This window comes from Hemiscyllium ocellatum, chromosome 7, assembly GCF_020745735.1.
Source record: "Hemiscyllium ocellatum isolate sHemOce1 chromosome 7, sHemOce1.pat.X.cur, whole genome shotgun sequence".
NCBI lineage: Eukaryota > Metazoa > Chordata > Chondrichthyes > Orectolobiformes > Hemiscylliidae > Hemiscyllium > Hemiscyllium ocellatum.
This window is the reverse complement of record NC_083407.1, coordinates 29,645,541-29,668,070: the sequence shown is the minus strand read 5'-3', so window position 1 is coordinate 29,668,070 and position 22,530 is coordinate 29,645,541.

Genomic DNA, 22,530 nt, shown 5'->3' with positions numbered 1-22,530 from the left:
ACTGCAGGTTAGGAAACAAATCTTTCCAGTGACGATTGCCATGATCAATATTCCAACTGTTCAATTGTAGATGATATATGTTGGCTGACTATTGACTGCTCACCGTACAGGGTTACCTTAGCCTGAGTGTAGTGACTGATGAAAAGAAAAGATGACTGAACGGAATATGAGAGCAGACATTTTAAAAAATTGAAAAAGCTCACATTCTGACATTTATCCTAGAACTTCGCTTTTCAATCTCTGAAAGGAAAAGCATAACGACTGACAATGAATATGAAGAATAGCTCAAATTTACCTCACTCACTGGGGCTAAATTCTATCTCTCATTGCTCTGCTCAAGTTATTGTCTGATCAATATCAGACTGTAGCCTGAGACCATCCTCCTTACTGTGACCAACATCACCAAAGCAGCTGGTCATTTTAAGAAATGGTTAGTTGAAATTGAAGAAATTACAATTGAAATTGAAATTGCAGTTTTTTGAAGAAGTGGTAAAGAATATTGATAATTGCAAAGTGGTGGCTGTTGTCTATCTGGACTTCAGAAAGGCATTCAAAAAAGTTCTGTATGATAGACTGGTTAACAATATTAGATCACATAGAATCCAGGAGAGCTAGCCGTTTAGATATAAAATTGGCTTGAAAGTAGGAGACAGGGTGGTAGTGGAGGATTATTTTTTGGGCTGAAGGCCAGTGACCAGTGGTGTGCAGTAAGAATTAGTGCTGGGTCCACTGCTTTTTGTCATTTAAGTAAAGGATTTGATTTGATTTGATTCCATTTATTGTCACGTGCAGTGAAAAGCTTTGCTTACAAGCAGCACAAGCAGATCACAATAAGCAAGATAAGCAAGAATGTACAGATTAAAAAGATTTGGACAGAGGCATATAGGGTACATTGCACAGGACGTGCGCTAGGCGAGATCAACTTTAGCAAAAAGAGTATTATGTGAGGCTAGAGAGTCCATTCATCAGTCTAAAAACAGCCAGGAAGAAGCTGTCCCTGAACCTGTTGGTGCATATGTGCAAGCTCCTGTATCTTCTACCTGACCGAAGAGGTTGTAGGAGATCATTACTGGGGTACGATGGGCCTTTGATGGCTTTGGCAGCCTTTCCACTGAACCAAGCCATGTAAATGAAGTCCATAGATGGAAGATTGGTTTCTGTGGTGGTCTGGGCTATGCACACAACCTTCTGTAGTTTTGTAAGGTCCTGGGCAGAGCAGTTGACATAGTAAGCCGTTAGGAACCCAGACAGTATACTCTCAATGGTGCATCTGTAGAAGTTGGTGAGGGACTTGTGATGATGGGAGTAATGGTTAATATGTTTGCAGTTGACATCAACATTGGTGGAATGGAGGACAGTGAGGAAGGTTATCTCAGATTACAAAATATCCTTAATCAGATGAGCCCATGGGCCAAGGAGTGGCAGATGGAGTTTAATTTAGATAAATGCAAGGTGTTCCATTTTGTAGGATATCAAAGCAGGAGATATACATATAATGGTAATGTCCTGGGGAGTATTGCTGAATAAAGACATCTTGGGTTGTCGGTTCAGAGTTCCTTGAAGGTGGAGTCATAGGTAGATAGTGTAGTTAAGAAGGAATTTGGTACACTTGCCTTTATTGGTCAATACATTGAGTATATAAATGTGGATGTTATCTGACTTAACTCATGTCTTATCTTCTGGAGCAAGTGTGTGAGAAATAAGATAAACACCTTCATTTTGAAAGGTCCAACAGTTTGCTGCAGTTTTCCTAAACAAAATTGGTCAACCGCTCAAGGGTAGGAAATTGCAAACATCCATATTCAAATATATAGTTCATGATCAAAAAAAGGTAGCACCTAATGTGTCCATGGCATGGAGTAGCATGATATTTTTGTGACATACTGAAACTGTGATTATTCTTAAAACCAGAAAAGCTAAGTAATCATTTGTATTATGTCTGACATCCAATAAGCCTTTAAGAGACAAAGTATGCCAACAAACATTTAAGAGACAGTCATAGAGTCATACAGTACAGAAACAGACCCTTTAGTACAACCTATCCATGCCAAACATAATCCCAAACTAAACTAAGTCCCACTTGCCTGCTCCTGGCCCAAATCCGTCCAAACCTTTCCTATTCATGCATCTATCCAAATGTATTTTAAACGCTGTAATTATGCTCGCATTCACCACTTCCTCAGGAAGTTCATTCCACGTACGAACCACCCTCTGAGTAAAAAATTGCCTTTCATTTTTAAATCTCTCTCCTCTCACCTTAAAATTGTGGCTCCTAGTCTTGAAATCTCCATCCTAGGGAAAAGGCAACTACCATTATCTTTATCTATACCCCTCATTATTTTAAACCCTTCTGTCATGTCGCCTCTCAACCTCCTACGCTCCAGCGAGAAATGTCCCAGCCCATCCAACCTTTCTTTATAACTCAAACCTTTCAAACCCAACATGCTCATGATATCATCACTTTAGTGAGCAAAGAGCATACCTAATTGCATATTTCATTTTAACTCAAATCACTTGAAACATAATTATGCATTCAAAGCATGCTGCTCTTTATTATCTCAAAGCTTAACTTTAGCCAGAATACTTAAGTGCCTGTAAATATAATATTTGTGTATAATCACTGGCTATAATAAAACTGCTGTATTCTTCAATACCATGTTTTCCATATCTGGTCTTTTATATTATGAACAATGATAATTTGTTGTCGCTTGTATCCTACAATGAACAACACTGTAAAATATACTGAAAAGTTTGAACTGTACCCATAATCTGGCACCATTTTGAATAGTTGAAGATGAAAAAGAACAAAAAAGATATATAAGAGAAAACATTAGCATTAATGCGGCTGGTAAAACACCATACTGGAGCCAAAACCTACAACAGTGAATAGCTTGAAAAGTGTCTGATGCAGGAGTAAGAGAAAGTTGCTGAAACGATCTGTGGTGGAGTTAACTTTCACACCAACTTTGACGAAGAGTGACACTAAGATGTCTGCACTGAGGCATGGAACCGTACAGTTGGAAAGTTGCCCCTTAGGTCCCTTTCATATCTTGCCCTTGTCACTTTAAACCAGTGCCTTCTAGCTTTGGGCTTCTCTACCCTAGGGGAAAAAAAAACCTTGACTATTTATCCTATCTATGCCCCTCATGGTTTTATAAATCTCTACAGGATCACCTCTCAGTCTCCAATGTTCTAGGGAAAATAGCCCCAGTCTACTCAGCCTGTCCCCAAAGCTCAAAACTTTAGGGGTGGCATGGTGGCACATTGGTTAGCACTGCTGCCTCACAGCACCACGGAGCAGGTTCAATTCTAGCCTCAGGCGACTGTCTGTGTGGAGTTTGCACATTTCCTTTGTGTCTGTGTGGGTTTCCATTGATGCACCGGTCTCCTCCCACAATCCAAAGATGTGCAGATTAGGTGAATTGGCCACACTAAATTGTCCGTAGTGTTCAGGGATGTATAGGTTAGATGCGTGAGTCAGAGGTACATGTTAGGAGAATGGGTCTGGGTGGGATGCAATTCAGAGGGTTGATTTGAACTTGTTGGGCCAGTGGGCCTGTTTCCGTTTAGTAGGGATTCTAATTCTAAATTCCAGTAACCTTGAAAGAACAACAGTGGTTAGCACTGTTGTCTCACAGCGCCGAAGGGCCTGTTTCCACACTGTAAGTAATCTAATCTAGTAATCTAATCTAAAACCAAAGGAAATTACAGCACAGGAACAGGCCTTTCAGCTTTCTAAGCCTGCACCGATCCAAATCCTCTATCTAAACCTGTTGCCTATTTTCCAAGGATCTGTAGCCCTCTGCTCCCTGCCCATTCATGAATCTATTAGATACATCTTAAACGACACTATTGTGACCAACTCTACCACCTCCGCTGGCAACGTTTTCCATGCACCTACCACCCTTGCGTAATGAACTTTCCATGTATATTTCCCTTAAATGTTTCCCCTCTCACCTTGAACTCATGAGCCCAAGTAACTGAGTCCTCCATTCTAGGAAAAGGTTTCTTGCTATTCATCCTGTCTATTCCTGTCATGATTTTGTAGACCTGAATCAGGTCCCCCCCTCAAGCTCCATCTTTCTAATGAAAATAATCAAATCTACTCAAACTCTCCTCATAGCTAGCTCTCTCCATACCAGGAAACATCCTAGTGAACCGCCTCTGCACCCTCTCCAAAGCATCCACATCCTTCTGGTAATGTGGCAACCAGAACTATATGTAGAATTCTAAACGCGGCCGAACCAAGGTCCTATGCAATTGTAACATGACCTGCCAACTCTTGTATTCAATACCCTGTCTGATGGAGGAAAGTATGCTGTATGCCTTCCTGATCACTCTACCTGCATTGCCACCTTCCGGGTACAATGGCCTTGAACACCCTGACCTCTCTGTACATCAATTTTCGCCAGGGCTTTTCCATTTCCTGTATAGTTCGCTCTTGAATTGGATCTTCCAAAATTCATCACCTCACATTTGCCTGGATTGAACTCTATCTGCCATTTCTCTGCCCAACTCTCCAATCTATCCACACTCTGCTGTATTCTCTGACAGTCCCTTTCAATATCTGCTACTTCACCAATATTAGTGTCATCTGCAAATTTGCTAATCAGAGCACCTATGCCTTCCTCAAGATCAATTATGTATATTGCAAACAACAGTGATCCCAACACAGATCCCTGTGGAACACCACTGGTCACAGTTCTCTATTTTGAGAAACTTTCTTCCACTACTATTCTCTGTCTCCTGTTGCTCTATCCATCTAGCTAGCACACTGGACCCCAACCGACTTCACTTTCTCCATCAGCCGACCATGGGGAACCTTATCAAATGCCTTACTGAATTCCATGTACATGGCATTAACAGCCCTTCCCTCATCAATCGACTTTGTCATGTCTCAAATAATTCAATTAAGTTGGTAAGATATGACCTTCCCTGCACAAAACTGTGCAGCCTATTACTGAAAAGCTTATTTTCTTCCAAATATGAATATATCCTATTCCTCAGTATCTTCTACAGCAGCTTCCCTATCACTGACGTCAGCCTCACCAATCTATGAATACCTGGATTATCCTTTCTACCCTTCTTAAGTAAGGGCACAACATTAGCAATTCTCCAGTGTATCAGAACCTCATCTGCTCAAAGGAAGAAGATAGAGGGTAGTGGTGGAGGGTTATTTTTCAGATTGAAGGTCTGTGACCAGTGCAGTGCCACAAAGATCAGTGCTGGGTCCTCTACTTTTTATCATTTACACAAACGATTTGGATGTGAGCATAAGAGGTACAGTCAGTAAGTTTGCAGATGACACCAAATTTGGAGGTGAAAGTGGACAGCGAAGAGTTTCCTCAGATTACAACAGGATATTGACCAGATGGGCCATTGGACTGAGGAGTGGCAGATGGAGTTTAATTCAGATAAATGTGAAGTGCTGCATTTTGGGAAAGCAAATTTTAGCAGGACTTATACACTTAATGGTAAGGTCCTAGGGAGTGTTGCTGAACAAAGAGACCTTGGAGTGCAGGTTCATAGCTCCTTGAAAGTGGAGTCACAGGTAGATAGGATAGTGAAGAAGGCATTTATTATGGTTTCTTTTATTGGTCAAAATATTGAGTACAGGAGTTGGGAGGTCATGTTGCAGCTGTACAGGACATTGGTTAGGCCACTGTTGGAATATTGCGTGCAATTCTGGTCTCCTTCCTATCGGAAAGATGTTGTGAAACTTGAAAGAGTTCAGAAAAGATTTACAAGGATGATGCCAGGATAGGAGGATTTGACCTGTATGGAGAGGCTGAACAGGCTGGGATTGTTTTCCCTGGAGCGTCGGAGGTTGAGGGGTGACCTTATAGAGGTTTACAAAATTATGAGGGGCATGGATAGGATAAATAGGCAAAGTATTTTCCCTGGAGTGGGGGAGTCCAGAACTAGAGGGCATAGATTTAGGGTGTGAGGGGAAAGATATAAAAGAGGCCTAACGGGCAAGTTATTCACACAGAGGGTAGTACGTGTATGGAATGAGGTACCAGAGGAAGTGGTGGAGGCTGGTACAATTGCAATATTTAAGAGGTTTTTGGATGGGTATATGAATAGGAAGGGTTTGGAGGGATATGGGCTGGGTGCTGGCAGGTGGGAGTAGATTGGGTTGGGATCTCTGGTCAACATGGATGCGTTGGACCAAAAGGTCTGTTTTCATGCTGTACATCTCTATGACTCTATGACTACGTTCAAGGATGCTGCAAAATATCTGTTAAGGACCCACCTATTTCCTCTCTTACTTCCTTCAGTAACCTGCGATTGATCCCATTCGGACCTTGGACTTGTCTACCTTAATATCTTTCAGAATACCCAACACTTCCTCCTTCCTTATATCGATTTGATCTAGAGTAATCAAACATCTATCTCTAACCTCAATATCTAGCATGTCCCTCTCCTCAGCGAATACCGACGTAAATTACTCATTCAGAATCTGACCCATTTTCTCTGATTCCACCATGACTTTCCTTCTATGTCCTTGAATGGACCAACTCTTTCTCTAGTTACCCTCTTGCTCCTTATATATGAACAAAAAGCTTTGGGATTTTCCTTAACCCTGTTTTTAAAGATATTTCATGATTCCTTTTAACCCACTTAATTGCTCGTTTCAGACTGGTCCTAATTTCCCAATATTTTTCCAAAGGTTCATCTGTTTTCAGTCACCTAGAACCTTATGCATGTTTCCTTTTTCCTCTTAGCTGGTCTCACAATTTCACCTGTCATCCATGGTTCCCTAATCTTGCCATTTCTATCCCTTATTTTCACAGGGACCTATCTGTCCTGTACTCTCATCAACCACTCTTTAAATGCCTCTCCCATATCAAATGTGGATTTACCCTCAAACAGCTGCTCCCAATCCACAGTGCCCAGCTTCTGCTCAAGTTTGGTATAGTTGGCCTTCCCCCAATTTAGCACGCTTCCTTTAGGACCACTCTCATCTTTGTTCATGAGTATTCTAAAACTTACGGAATTATGGTCACTATTCCCAAAATAATCACCTCCTGAAACCATCTGGTCCAGTATGGCCCCATCCCGAATTGAGTATTTACACACTGCTCTCGAAAACCCTCCTGGATGCTACTTACAAATTCTGCTCCATCTAGACCTCTTAAATTCTGAATCCCAGTCAATGTTGGTGAAATTAAAATCTCCCATCACCATCACCCTGTTGTTCTTACATCTTTCCATAATCTGTTGACATATTTGTACCTCTACTTCATGCTTGCTGTTGGGAGGCCTGACATACAGCCCCTACATTGTTACTGCACCCTCCCTATTTCTGAGCTCTGCCCATATTACCTCTCTGCTTGATTCCTCCATAGCGTCCTCCTTCAGCACAACTATGATATCCTCTCTGACCAATAATGCAACTCCTACACCCCTTTTATTTCTCTATCTATCCTGCCTGAAGCATCTATATCCTAGGATATTTAGTTGCCAATATTGCCCTTCCCTCAACCAATTCTCAGTAACAGCGATAATATCATACTCCCAGGTACTAATCTAAGTCCAAAGTTCATCTGTCTTACCTACTACACTGCTCGCATTGAAACAAATGCACTTCAGTCTACCGGTCCCTTTGTGATTATCATCTGCTCCTTGCCTACTCTTCCCCTTAGTCACACTAACTTAATTATCTAGTTCCTTTTAGGCTTTAGTTACTACCTCCTTACTGTCCACTAGCCTCCTCATTTGGTTCCCATCCCCCTGCCACATTAGTTTAAACCCTCCCCAAAAGCATTAGCGAAAGAACCCCGAGGACATTGGTTCCAGTTCTGCCCAGGTATAGACTATCTGACTATCCCACCTCCCCCAGAACTGATCCCAATGTCCCAAAAATCTGAACCCCTCTCTCCTGCACCATCCATAAAGCACTCATTCATCCTGCCTATTCTTTTATTTCTACTCTGATTAGCACGTGGCATTGATAGCAATCCTGAGATTACTACCTCTGAGATTCTACTTTTTAGCTTGGCTCCTAAATCCTTAAATTCTGCTTATAGGACCTTATCCCATTTTTTACCTATATCATTGGTGCCTACATGCACGATGACAACTGGCTGTTCACCCTCCCCCTTCAGAAGGTTCTGCAGCCAATCTGAGATGTCCCTGACCCATGCACCTTGGAGACAACATGCCATTCGGGAGTCTCAATTTTTATCACAGAACTGCCTATCAACTCTCCTTACAATTGAATCCCCTATGACTATAGCCCTTCCACTCTTTTTCCCACCCTTCTGTATAGCAGAGCCAGGCACAGTGCCATGAACTTGGCTACTACTGCCTGGTGAGCTATCTCTCCAAACAGTATTCAAAATAGTGGACCTGTTTTGGAGGGAGATGACCACAGGGGAAACCAGCATTGCTTTCCTGCTCTTTCTACCTTTTTGTCACCCATTCCCTTTCTCCCTCAGCAATCCTAAGCTGCAACATGACTAATTCACTAAACATGCTATCCACAGCCTCCTCAGCATCAGTTACACTCCGAAGTGAGTCCATCCTCAGTGCCATAGCCATCATGCAGTCTAACAAGAGCTGCAGCTGGACAAACCGCCTGCACCTGAAGGAATCAGGGACATCAGCCACATCCCTGAGCTCCCACATTGAGAAAGAGGAGCATAACATGGATCTGGGATCTCCTGCCATTTTTACTCTTAAGCTTAACTTACTCCAACATAATATCAAGTAATAGATAAATGCAATATTTTTTTTTTATTAATCGCTCCACTTACCAGCACACTATAAAAAAGAAAATGAAAATTCTTACCTTATCAACACACAACAGAATCTTCTTTTTGGTTCGAGGAGGAAGGCGGGTAGGAGACACTGCACGTGTAGTGTCGCAGGGTTTAGCACTGCCCAAATATGTTGGTTCACTCACCTTCCCAGAGCACAATTCGACTGCTCCCACTCAACTCCTCACTCTCACCGCTCCTGCCACCTCTGCAAAATGGAGGCTGCTGATTCCGTAAGGTAGGTATTTAAATGGGAAATTTACCTTCCTAGCAGCCCTCTGGCCCTCGCTGTCACCGCTCTCGCTGCTGCTGCAAAATGAAGCTCCAACCCCAGCAATATCCTTGTAAATCTTTTCTCCGGGGATAAATTGACGGCTAGAATCTGTTCAAATCTAACAAGATCTTTCCAATAGCAGGGAGACCAGAACTGAATGCTGTACTCAAAAGTTGGTCTACCCAATGTGCTGTCCAGCTGAAGTACATATTTGGCCTGGGTGTATCCTTGGATATGTCCTGCCCCACCAGCAGAATAGACCAAACAGAGGTGATGACCTGGTGGTAGACAGTTGGGAAGGAGTTGCCCTTGGGAGTCATCAACATTGACTCCAGACCGGATGCAGTCTCATAGCTTCAGGTTAAACATGGGAAAGGAAACCTCCTGCAAGGTTACCAAACATCGTCCTCCCTTGGTTGATCAATCAGTACTGTAAGCTGAACAACACTTGGAGGAAGCACTGAGTATGGAGAGAGAGCAAAATGTATGCTGGGTAGAGATTGCAAAATCCACCATTAAATGGCTTGGCAGCAGTGCTACTGGTCGGGTTCTAAAGTACATATCTACTAGACTGGATCTGCAACGGGTGCTGAGGGAACCAGCAAGAGGGCAAAACATACTTGACCTCATTCTTACCAATCTGCCAGCTGCAGATATATCTGTCCATGAGAGTATCAGTAAGAGAGATGATAGCACAGTCTCTGTGGAGATAAAGTCCAGCCTTCACATTGAGAGTACCCTCTGCCGTTGTGTGGCACTATCACTGTGCTAAATGAGATCAAAAATCAAACAACACTAGGTTGCAGTCCAATAGGTTTATTTGAAATTGCAAGCTTTTGGAGCTCAGTTCCTTCCTCAGGCATGGTATGAGGTCTAAGACACAATATTTATAAACAAGAAGTTAACAACTTTAAAAGTAGCTTCCCTTGTTGAATCCTTCAATCAGTTAGAAGGTAGATTGCTGATCAGCAGTTAAACGATTCAATGAAAACAGCTAGTTTTAAAGTTGTTAACTTTTTGCTTATAAATACTGTGTCTTATACCATGCCTGAGGAAAGAGCAGAGCTCTGAAAGTTTGCAATTTCAAATAAACCTGTTGGACTATAACTTGGTGTCATTTGTTTTTTGACCATGCCCACACCAGTCCAACGTCAGCATTTCCACATTGTACTAATGAGACAGGCTTTGAACAGGCATAGCAACTCAAGACTTGGCATTCCCCAGACATTGAAGACCATTAACAGGAGCAGAATTCTACTCCAGCACAATCTGCAACCTCATGGCCCAGTCAATCCCCCACTTAGCCATTACCATCAAGCCAGGGGATCAACCCTGGTTCAATGAAGAGTGGAGGAAGGCTTATTAGAAGCAATACCAAGTATCCCTAAAAATGAAGTATCAACCTGGTGAAACCACCAAACAGGACTACTTGCAAACAGCAGAAGCAGCAAGTGCTAGACAGACCTAGGTGATCCCATAACCAACAGACCAGATCTAAGCCCTGCATGTCATGAATGGTAGAGTACTATTATTGGAGGAGAGGATTTTACCAATATTGCCATCCTCAGTGATGGAAGAGCCCTAAATTTCAGTGCAAAAGCCAAAAGTGAAGCCTTTGCTCTCATCAACCAGAAGTGTTGAGTAGATGATCCAACTCGGTCTCCTCCAGTGGTCGCCAGCATCACATCAATTCAATTCACTTCACGTGATATCAAGAAAGAGTTGGATACTGCAAAGACAACAGGCCCTGACAACCTTCTAGTAATAGTACCTGTGCTCCAGAATCTGCCATTCCCTCGCCAAGCTCTTTCAATGCAGTTGCAACACTGGCATCTTTCTGACAATATGGAGAATTCTTCAGACACCTCCTGTTCACAAAAAACAGGACAAATGCAACCCAGCCAGATACCATCCATCAGTCCATTCTCGATCATCAGTAAAGTGATGAAAGGTGTCATCAACACTGCCATTAATCAAAATCTGTTCAGCAATAACCTGCTTAGTGATGCCCACTTTGTGTTCTGCTAGGGCCACTCAGCTCCAAGCCTCATTACAGCCTTGGTTCAAACATGGACAAAACAGCTGAATTCCAGAGGTGAAATGAGAGTGACAGCCCATGATATCAAGGCTGCATCAAGGTCTTGATATTAAGGCGCCCTAGCAAAACTGGAATCAATGGGAATTGGGAGGCAAAATCTCTGGTGGTTGGATTCAACCTGACACATAGGAAGATGATCGTGGTTGTTGGAGGTCAGTCGTGTCAGCTTCAGGACATCTCTGCAGGAGTTCCTTAGGGTAGTGTCCTCAGTCCAACCATCTTCAGCTGTTTCATTAATGACCTTCCCACCATCATAAGGTCGGAAGTGCGGATGTTGGCCAATGATTTCACAATATTCAGCATTATTCATGACTCTTCAAATACTGAAGATGTTCATTTTCAATTGCAACAAGATCTGGACAATGCCCAGGCTTGGATTAACAAGTGGCAAGTCATGACCATCTCCAATAAGAGACAATTTACCCACCACCCCTTGACATTAAATGGTGTTACCATCACAGAATCACCCACTATCAAAATCCTGGGTGTTATTATTGATCAAAAACTCAACTGGACTCACCACATAAATGTAGTGGCTACAAGAGCAGGTCAGACACTAGGAATACTGCTGCAAGTAACTCAACTCCTGACTCCTCAATGTCTGTCCACATCTACAAGACAAAAGTCAGGAGTGTGATGGAATACTCCCGACTTGACTGGATGAGTGCAACCCAACAACATTCAAGAAACTTGACACTATCCAGGCCAAAGCAGCCCACTTGATTGGCACTATATCCACAAGGATTCTCTTCCTCCATCCCCGAAGCTCAGTAGCAGCAGTGTGTAGTATTGACAAGATGTTCTGCAGACATTCACAAAGATTCTTAGACACCACCATCCAAACCTACAGGAGCTAAAGGGTAACAGATGGAAGAACATCACATGCAAGTTCCCCTCCAGATCAATCACTATCCAGACTTGAAACCATATCACTTTTACCTCACTGTTGCTGGATCAAAATCCTGTAATTCCATCCCTAACGGCATTCTGGGTCTCATTCCACAGAACGTGCACTGCAGTGGTTCAAGAAGGCACAACCCCATTCTCAAGGGCAAGTAGGGATGGTCATTAAATACTGGTCAGCCAGCCAGCCCACATTCCACAATTGAATTTTAAAAAAAGCTATGGATATGGCTCTTCATATCTATGGTTACTGTCAGCCATAGACCTTTGTGCTTGAAAAGCAAATCAACATACTGCAATTAAGGCATCAATTGATTTTATTTATCTTTGGTCTGACCTACATCAATCCTCCCACTACCTCCAAACCAAAGAGGTAGCCATGGGCACCCGTATGGGCCCCAGCTATGCCTGTCTCTTTGTTGGCTACATAGAACAGTCCACCTTCCGTAGTTACACCGGCACCACTCCCCACCTCTTCCTCCGCTATATTGATGACTGCATTGGCGTGACCTTGTGCTCCCGTGAGGAGGTTGAGCAATTCATCAACTTCACCAACACATTCCCCCCGATCTTATATTTACCTGGACCATTTCTGACAACTCCCTCCCCTTCCTGGACCTCTCCATCTCCATTAATGATGACCGACTTGACATCGACATTTTTTACAAACCCACCGACTCCCACAGCTACCTGGATTACACCTCTTCCCACCGCATCTCCTGCAAAAATGCCCTCCCGTATTCCCAATTCCTCCACCTCTGTCGTATCTGCTCCCAGGAGGACCAGTTCCACCACAGAACACACCAGATGATCTCCTTCTTTAGAGACCGCAATTTCCCTTCCCATGTGGTTAAAGATGCCCTCCAATGCATCTCGTCCACATCCCGCACCTCTGCCCTCAGATCCACCCCTCCAACCATAACAAGGACAGAACCCCCCGCTGCTCATCTTCTACCCTACCAACCTTCGCATCAACCAAATCATCCAACGATATTTCCGCCACCTCCAAACGGACCCCACCACCAGGGATATATTTCCCTCCCCACCCCTGCGTAGACCATTCCCTCCGTGACTACCTGGTCAGGTCCCTGCCCCCCCCAACAACCCATCCTTCCCCTGCCTCCACAGAAATTGCTAAACTTGCGCCCACACCTCCTCCCTCACCTCCATTCAAGGCCCCAAAGGAGCCTTCCACATTCATCAAAGTTTTACCAGCACATCAACCAATATAATTTATTGTATCCATTACTCCCGATGCGGTCTCCTCTACATTGGGGAGACTGGACGCCTCCTAGCAGAGCGCTTTAGGGAACATCTCTGGGACACCCACACCAATCAACCACCCCGCCCTGTGGCCCAACATTTCAACTCCCCCTCCCACTCAGCCAAGGACATGGAGGTCCTGGGCCTCCTTCACCACTGCTCTCACACCACCCAACGCATGGAGGAAGAGTGCCTCATCTTCTGCCTTGGAACACTTCAACCCCAGGGCATCAATGTGGATTTCACCAGTTTCCTCATTTCCCCTTCCCCCACCTCACCACAGTTCCAAACATCCAGCTCAGCACTGTCACCATAACTTGTCCTACGTGCCTATCTTCTTTTCTATCTATCCACTCCATCTTTCTCTCTGACCTATCACCTTCATCCCCACCCCCATTCACCCATTGTACTCTTTGCTAACTTCCCCCACCCTCCTCCCTGACCTATCACCTCTATCCCCACCCCCATTCACCTATTGTACTCTATATTACTTTCTCCCCACCCCCACCCTCCTTTCATTTATCTTCCCCATCCTACAGACACTCTGCCTCTATTCCTGATGAAGGGCTTTTGCCTGAAACATGATTTTCCTGCTCCTTGGATTTTGCCTGAACTGCTGTGCTTTTCCAGCACCACTCTAATCTAGAATCTGACCTACATCAAGCCATTTGGTTCTCACTGGGGTCTCCATCCACACATGATGCCTGGTGGCTTTCTTCTTTTCCAGCCTTCTTTTTAAAATCATGTAAGTTTTAAAATATAGCTTGCAATATTCATACTGAACCTTATCTGATTAGTGTGAAACTGGATGTATGTTAGATGATGTGTATCAAGACCACACTATAGTACATCACCATTCCTTTGCTTTTGCTGGATTAGAATACAAGAGCTTACTTCTTAACAACACTATGGGTGCACCCACACCATGTGTACTATAGCAGTTCAAGAAGGCAGTTCGCCATCTACATTTGAAGGGCAACTGGGGATAGGAAAAGTTCAAGCAATAAAAATCTGCCTAACTCCTGGGTATCTATTAAACTGACTCCCTCAAATTACTCACACAAACTCTCTGCTGTGGAAACCTAGGCCTACTCCCCAAAGACCAAACCAGAACACCAACACCTGCACATTCATCCCTTCTTCATTACTTGCTCAGGACCCAAGACTCAAACCAGATGTGATTTGTTTCACAATACTCCCTCTGCTCCAAACCGCAGCTCCCAACCATTCCAAGACCACCCTATGACTGGACAAACCTGATCTACCCTAAACACTGAGTGTGTTTACGTCAAACTACTCCATTGCTGGTTACATGGATTCTCTTCTTTGCCCATTTGTTGATACAGAGAGCTCCTACAAAGGCTACTGTGTATTTATGTTTTGTCCAGTCAGTTTCAAAAAGGGCTTCTGTCCTGATTCGCAAGGTCTGGGCTAATATCTTCTCCCTGATAATATCTGTGACACCAGGCTCCCATTCAGTGCATTCAAAGGAAGAATGCATACAGGGGCTAAACTATTTTGATGGGCATGGGCTTCAAACTAGGAGACCACATTGTAGCACAGTTTAAAATGATCAATGGCACTGAAGAAACATCACAATATTCTTCTTTATTTACTGGAATTGGGAAGATTGAAGTGTACTATCATGATCCTTATGTTGACACATCAATACCATAATCTCCACAAGATTTGGGATATTTATCATTTGTAATCTGCTCAAACAACTTGAAGCAACCAATATCATTGAGTGAAACAACCCATCACCATGCCTAAAAAATCTAGGCAAAATGTTATACAAAAACTGCAAAAGTGAACTAAGTGCCAACATATGGTCCCCGGAGGCTCCCTGTCTCATTCCTGATGAAGGTCTTTTGCCCGAAATGTCGATCTTGCTGCTCCTCGGATGCTGCCTGACCTACTGTGCTTTTCCAGCACCACTCTAATCTAGACTCCGATCTCCAGCATCTACAGTCCTCACTTTCACTTACCTGAACTATTTGAACACCTGGTACTTTCTAGAAAATTGTGTCTTCAGTTTTGTCAGACTTTGAAGAGACACCTAACCTTCTTGAAGACATTTTTATCTATGGAAGGAACAAAGTTGAACACAATCACCTCTTGTCAACGGTGACCACCTAACCCTCACAAAACTGTTTGACATTCAACAAGGACAAATGCATATTTATAACATCCAAGACTAGCTTTGACAGTGATTGACAGTGGCCAAAGCAAAGCCTACAAACCACAACACTATAGCCATAGATGTATTTCTGACCTGGTGTAATGTCAAGGGGATATTATCCCATTTCTCGTAACAACATTATTCCTAGGAGCATAGAGATCATAGTGCCTCATAGTTATTGTGCAATGATGCATTTTGGGATTGGTGATTTGCACAATAAACAACGTTTGACACTTTAAAGAACAAAGATCGCATATTCACCAGTTCTTGCATATACAATCCTAGATATGGAAATATACGCCACAACAAATGAATCAGAAAATGCAATTGCAGCTGTATTCTCACAATGCATGGAATCATGCAAATGACCAATCAGTTATGTATCATATTTGTTGTCAGAATTTAAACACAAATAAAAATCCACTGGACAGTTGGAAATATTAACTTGCATCAATGTTTCTGAATATTGGCACATGTATCTCAAGGTAAAAAGTTCAATCTTAGCACCAACCTCCAAGCACCTTATGACATTGTTAAGTATTTTAGGATCAGGTCATCAAACTCTTTGAATCTATAAATGATCAGAACATTTTCATCAGTATAACATCAAGGTCAAATGTCTCATAGGTTCATGCAACTGAGTAGTTTTGTCTTAATACCATTAATAAAAGGTGCTCGCGATTGTGAAGTGGCTTGTTTTATTGAAAACAATGTGATCGTAGAGATTTTGCCCATGACAAAATTTGTGTAACAATCAGATTTGATGGCAGGATCGGTGACAGGCTGTATAGTACAGAAAGAAAATGGATATCTCAAAGCTGAGAAGTCCCACAATATTGAGGAAGAACAGTTTCTGTACTACGGAGTACGCAATGAATTCACATTGTTTGATGACAACTGTATTGCATGTGGAACCCAAATGATAATCCCAAAAATGCTACAGCAATGTGTATCGCATCTTGCCAATGAAGGACATCTGGGTGTTGTTAAGATGAAACAATGATCCCCTGAAGCATCTGGAGGCCAGCAATAGATCACATAGAGTTCATTTGAAACTGTGTAACTCATACACTCAGGAAAATATCTGGTAAACTGTGTCCCTCACCTCTACAACCGATCCTTTGTCCAGCAAAACTATGGCAACAGCTCTGAGAAGATATTTTTGGAGAAGGGTAAGCAGCCCCTGGGAATCATTGTTTTTTTGCTTGTTGTTTATGATCTTCATAACATATGGTCAGGAATAGTTTTAACAATTCCAATCACCACCATTTCAGACATTGACATTCTCAACACGTTGTTTACCAAATGGGGTTAGCCAAAGACTCTCACTATAAACAATGGACCACAGTCTGGTCCTGTCAGTTCAGGAGTTCCTGATATGCTATAAAATTCACTACCATCTAACATCACAGTGATGCTATAATCTATTCTATAACTGAATGGTTGGATTGAACATTTCAGCAAGGTTATAAAAGATAAACTGAGAGATAATATGTTGGAGGGGAAAATACTTGAACACTATATTCATATCTTAGTTTGCACAAATCAATGCAGTCTGAAATAACTCCACAGAGGCCAGTATCTGTCACCAAGTCATCCTCTATTTACATATGAACAATCCTTGACTTTTGTACTGCCTCATTCAGAGTCAGCTACCAGAATCTCAGCATCTCTGACAAACCTTGTTTTACTTTTTAGCCAGGGCTCCTTGATTGGACCAGATCAGGGAACTCATGTTCTACAAGGTCCAACTGGCTGACCTTCTTCCAATCATTATACACTCCATAGTCGAGTACCAAAAAAAATCTGTTGAACAATGCAAATTTGAATTTCAGACATTTGATAGCAAACAAGCCAGGATATTTTGAGGGCAATGACTATGAGGATGCACTTCCTGTTCTAATTAGTGTCTGAGTATCCATGAGTTCTTCACACAGCATCACAACCTCTGTTTCATATATTGCAGGGTTGTCATTAACAAAAGGAAAACAAGAGTTTTGTGGGCGGCACGGTGGCACAGTGGTTAGCACTGCTGCCTCACAGCGCCTGAGACCCGGGTTCAATTCCTGACTCAGGCGACTGACTGTGTGGAGTTTGCACGTTCTCCCTGTGTCTGCGTGGGTTTCCTCCGGGTGCTCCGGTTTCCTCCCACAATCACAAAGATGTGCGGGTCAGGTGAATTGGCCATGCTAAATTGCCCGTAGTGTTAGGTAAGGGGTAAATGTAGGGGTATGGGTGGGTTGCGCTACGGCGGGTCGGTGTGGACTTGTTGGGCCGAAGGGCCTGTTTCCACACTGTAAGTAATCTAAAGAGTCTTTATTTTGGTGTTTTTTTTCCGCTGACTCATATTTCTGTATTTGGAGAAAACAGAAGAGTTGAATCAAACAAAGGACATGATGTTGTATCAAATGTTGGTGAGGCTTGTTCTGTAGTACTGTGTGCAGTTCTAGTCACCCTGTCATAGGAAGGATATTACGAAGCTGGAGAAGGTTCAGAAAAGATTTACCAGGATGTTGCCAGGGATGGAGGGTTTGATGTATTGGGAGAGGCTGGATAGGCTGGGAATTTCTTTCATTGGAGCATAGGAGGTTATAAAATTATAGAAGTCTATAAAATCATGAGGGGTATAGATAAGGTGAATAGTAGGCGTCTTTTCCCAAGTGTGGAGTTTTCAATAGTAGGGGGCATATCTTTAAGGTGAGAGAAGAAAGATATTAAAAAGACATGAGGACCATTTATTTTACACAGAGAATATAGAACATTACAGTGCAGTACAGGCCCTTCGGCCATCGATGTTGCGCCAACCAGTCATACCAATCTGAAGCCCATCTAACCTACACTATTCCATATACGTCCAAAAGTAGTTTGAGTGTAGAATGAACTTCCAGATGAAGTGGATGATGTGAGGACAGTTACAATGTTGAAAAGACATTTATATCAGTACATAAATAAAAAATATTTGGAGAGAAATGGACCAGGATCAGGTAGGCGGGAAGGGTTTAATTTGGGATCATGGTCAACATGGACTGTTTGGACCGAAGGGTCTGTTTCCGTGCTGTATGTCTCTATGACTCTATGCACCCATGTTTGTTTTTAAGATGGTTTAACTTAAAATTAGATCTTCAGTTTTTCAGTTTTAGCATGTGTTAAATTGCTCTGTGTTTGATTATGAATGCCCGCTGAAAATGTGTTGCTGGAAAAGCGCAGCAGGTCAGGCAGCATCCAGGGAGCAGGAGAGTCGATGTTTCAGGCATGAGCCTTTCTTCAGGAATGAGGAAAGTGTGTCCAGCAGGCTAAGATAAAAGGTAGGGAGGAGGGACTTGGGGGAGGGGCATTGGAAATGGGATAGGTGGAAGGAGGTCAAGGTGAGGGTGATAGGCACCGCCTTCCTAACCTGCAATCTTCTTCCTGACCTCTCCGTCCCCACCCCCACTCCGGCCTATCACCCTCACCTTGACCTCCTTCTACCTATCGCATTTCCAATGCCTCTCCCCCAAGTTCCACTTCCCTACCTTTTATCTTAGCCTGCTGGACACACTTTCCTCATTCCTGAAGAAGGGCTCATGCCCAAAACGTCGACTCTCCTGCTCCTTGGATGCTGCCTGACCTGCTGCGCTTTTCCAGCAACACATTTTCAGCTCTGATCTCCAGCATCTGCAGTCCTCACTTTTTCCTATGAATGCCCGCTGTCAATTGACTGATCACTGTGTGTAATTAACGAAGCCTGGATGTTGTGATGAAAAAATGAAACACATCTTGGCTTCATACAGTTGGAATGATAAGAGTAGATGTTTTAAATTATTGCTTAGAACTCCTGTTTAGACAAACAACAGGAATGTGTCACCTCCATATATCACCAAGTCAAAAACACAACAATACCCACAACCTGTGAATTAGTTTTTAAAAGATGTTTGTAATTTTCAATTTCCAACAGATCACATTATTCTTCTCAGTTCTTTGCCATTTTTAAAAAATCTATTCTATCTTCTTGTACATTTTCTGCCTTTTTAAAAAATTCATGTACATGTAAGAATTGCTTAAGATTTATATTAGAATTTATTATTTCTGCTCAGCTTATGCTCCTCTTAATCACATTGTCTGCTTTTCATTTCTGCACTGTTTCTTGTCTCTTATTTTTATATATTCCTTGGACATTGTTTTTATGGCTTTCCTGCTGACCTATCTAACTGTATCACTCCATTGCTTCGATGTGGTGAGATCAACAGTCTGGCATCGAATCATGGATCAGTCTTAACTTCTTTTCAGTGAACATCAGATTGAAGCCATTGTTTTAGGCCTTCTGGTTCCTTGTCATTAACTCCCCGTTCGCAGTCATTTGTTGAAACTGAATGAGATAGTCTGAAGCATTGGCATTCTCATCAAATAGAGTTAAACAGCAATCTTCATTTGCTGACATCACCAAAACTATTTCTACATCCAGGTTTCAACATTACCTACTCTAGCTCTTGAAACTCTTTGTAATATTTTGATCATTCAAAATTCAACTATTTCGAAACAGTGTTTTCTCACTATTCATTTTCTACCGTCTAGAAGTTCCAATAATTTTAAGCCAGACCCATATATAGTGTGTCATGCATACTCATTCCATCAGACCATATGAACTGCATCAACTCTGTCCCTCAAATTCAATCTCTCTGGAAATTGCATCTGTATACTTAGAACATAGAACACATAGAACATTACAGTACAGGACCTTTGGCCCTCGATGTTGCACCGACCTGTGAAACCCAGCTGAAGCCCATCTAACCTACACTATTCCATTCTCATCCATATGCTTACCCAATGACCCATTTAAATGCCTCCAAGTTGGCAAGCCTACTACTGTTGCAGGCAGTGCATTCCACGTCCCTACGACTCTCTGAGTAAAGAAACTACCTCTGACATCTCCTATATCTATCACCCCTCAATTTAAAATGATTTCCCTCATGCTAGCCATCACCATCCAAGGAAATAGGCTCTCACTGTCCACCCTATCTAATCCTCTGATCATCTTACATGTCTCAATTCTCAGACATATAACTTATTTCTTTGAAAACAACCTCAAGTCCATCAGCCTTTCCTCGTAAGACCTTCCCTCCATACCAGGCAACATACTAGTCAATCTCCTCTGCACCTTTTCCAATACTTCCACGTCTTTCCCATAGTACAGTGACCAGAACTGTGTGTAATACTCCAAGTGCGGCCGCACCAGGGTTTTGTACAGCTGCAACATGACCTCATGGCTCTGAAACGCAATCCCTCTACCAATAAAAGCTAACACACCATACACTGTCTTAGCAACCCTATCGACTTGGGTGGCAACTTTCAGATATCTATACTCATGAACACCGAGATCTCTCTGTGCATATACACTGCCAAGAATCAAATCATTAACCCAGTACTCTATATTCTTGTTGCTCCTTCCAAAGTGAATCACCTCACACTTTTCTGCATAAACTCCATTTGGCACCTCTGAGCCCAGCACTGCAGCTTATCTATGTCTCTCTGTAACCTGCAACATCCTTTGGCACTGTCCACAACTCCACTGACCTTAGTGTCATGTGCAAATGTACTAACCCATCCTCCTATGCCCTCATCCAGGTCATTTATAAAAACGACAAACGGCAGTGCCCCCAAGATAGATCCTTGCGGTACACCATTTGTAACTGAACTCCAGGATGAACATTGCCAATCAACCAGCACCCTCTGTCTTCTATCAGATAGCTAATTTCTGATCTAAACTGCTAATCCTCTCTCAATCTCATGCCTCTGTATTTTCAGCCTTACTGAAATCCATATACACCACATCAACCGCTTTATCCTCATCACCTTCTCGAAGAACTCAATAAGGTTTGTGAGGCACGACCTATCCTTCACAAAATCATGTTGACTATACCTAGTCAAATTATTCCTTCTCTTGTAACACTTTACCCACTTTTCACTCCATCTTTAAAAATGCATTACAAGTCCAAAGTTTTACTGAACTGTTTGATTATTCTTTAATCATTATTTGCAATGCAGTGCTTATATTAAAAATGTAGGGAAATCCAAAGTTTTAGACTAATAATAGATAAAATGTGAGTTCAAATCTGTCCATGGTAATTTGAGAATTTTCTTCACTTTGAAGGAAAACTAGCGACGGTAAAAGTGAGCATGAAATCATTGGATTGTTGTCAAGACCCAACTGGTTCACTCGTGTGTTTTTGTGAAAGAAGTCTGCCATTGTTGCTCCTCTGTCCTTAGTGTAACTATAGATCCATCCTAATGTTGTTGACCTGCAATTGATTTTTAAAATTACATAGGAATACATTCAGTGTCAAATCGCTTTACTAGGATTACCCATTCTCTTATTCTTAAGGCAGCTAGAGAAATGTATTAAATGTCAACCTTGCCAGTGATACTCAAATCTGAGAGTTTATGGTGAAACTATATTCCCCTATTGATTTTCATTATGAATTATATTGAATTTGTTTCAACAAACAATAGCATTATATAAATGAAACATTTTCTCTTAGTGCTTTATTTCACTTCATTTACTATTTTTTATTATTTTCTCTTTTTTGTATCTCTTGATCTTCTCAGGGTTTTTTTTTAAATTTTTCACTGCTTTTCAGAATTTATTTCTATTGCATTCTGATCTTTGCCCTCCAGTCTTTACTTTTTTTGGCATTCAAAATCTCTAAATCCTGAGATAAACAAATTGGTTCCACTCCCCAATCATTTCCCCATAGCCTTGTACGTTTTTGTCCCTGCGTGTATTCATCCAATTCCCCTTTGAAAGTTATTATTGAATATGCTTCCACCATTCTTTCAGGCAATGTATTCCACATCATAACAATGCACTTTGTGCAAAAGGAATTTTCCTTATCGCACCGCTGGGTTCTTTTGCCAATTATTTTATTTCTATGTCCTTCGGACACTACCACTTCTGTCATTGGAAACAGTTTCTCCTTATTTAGTCTATCAAAATCTTTCATGATTTTCAAGAACCTCAAGTAATTCTTCCTTTTCTGTACTTGAAAGAACCTCAGCTTTTTGAGATTCT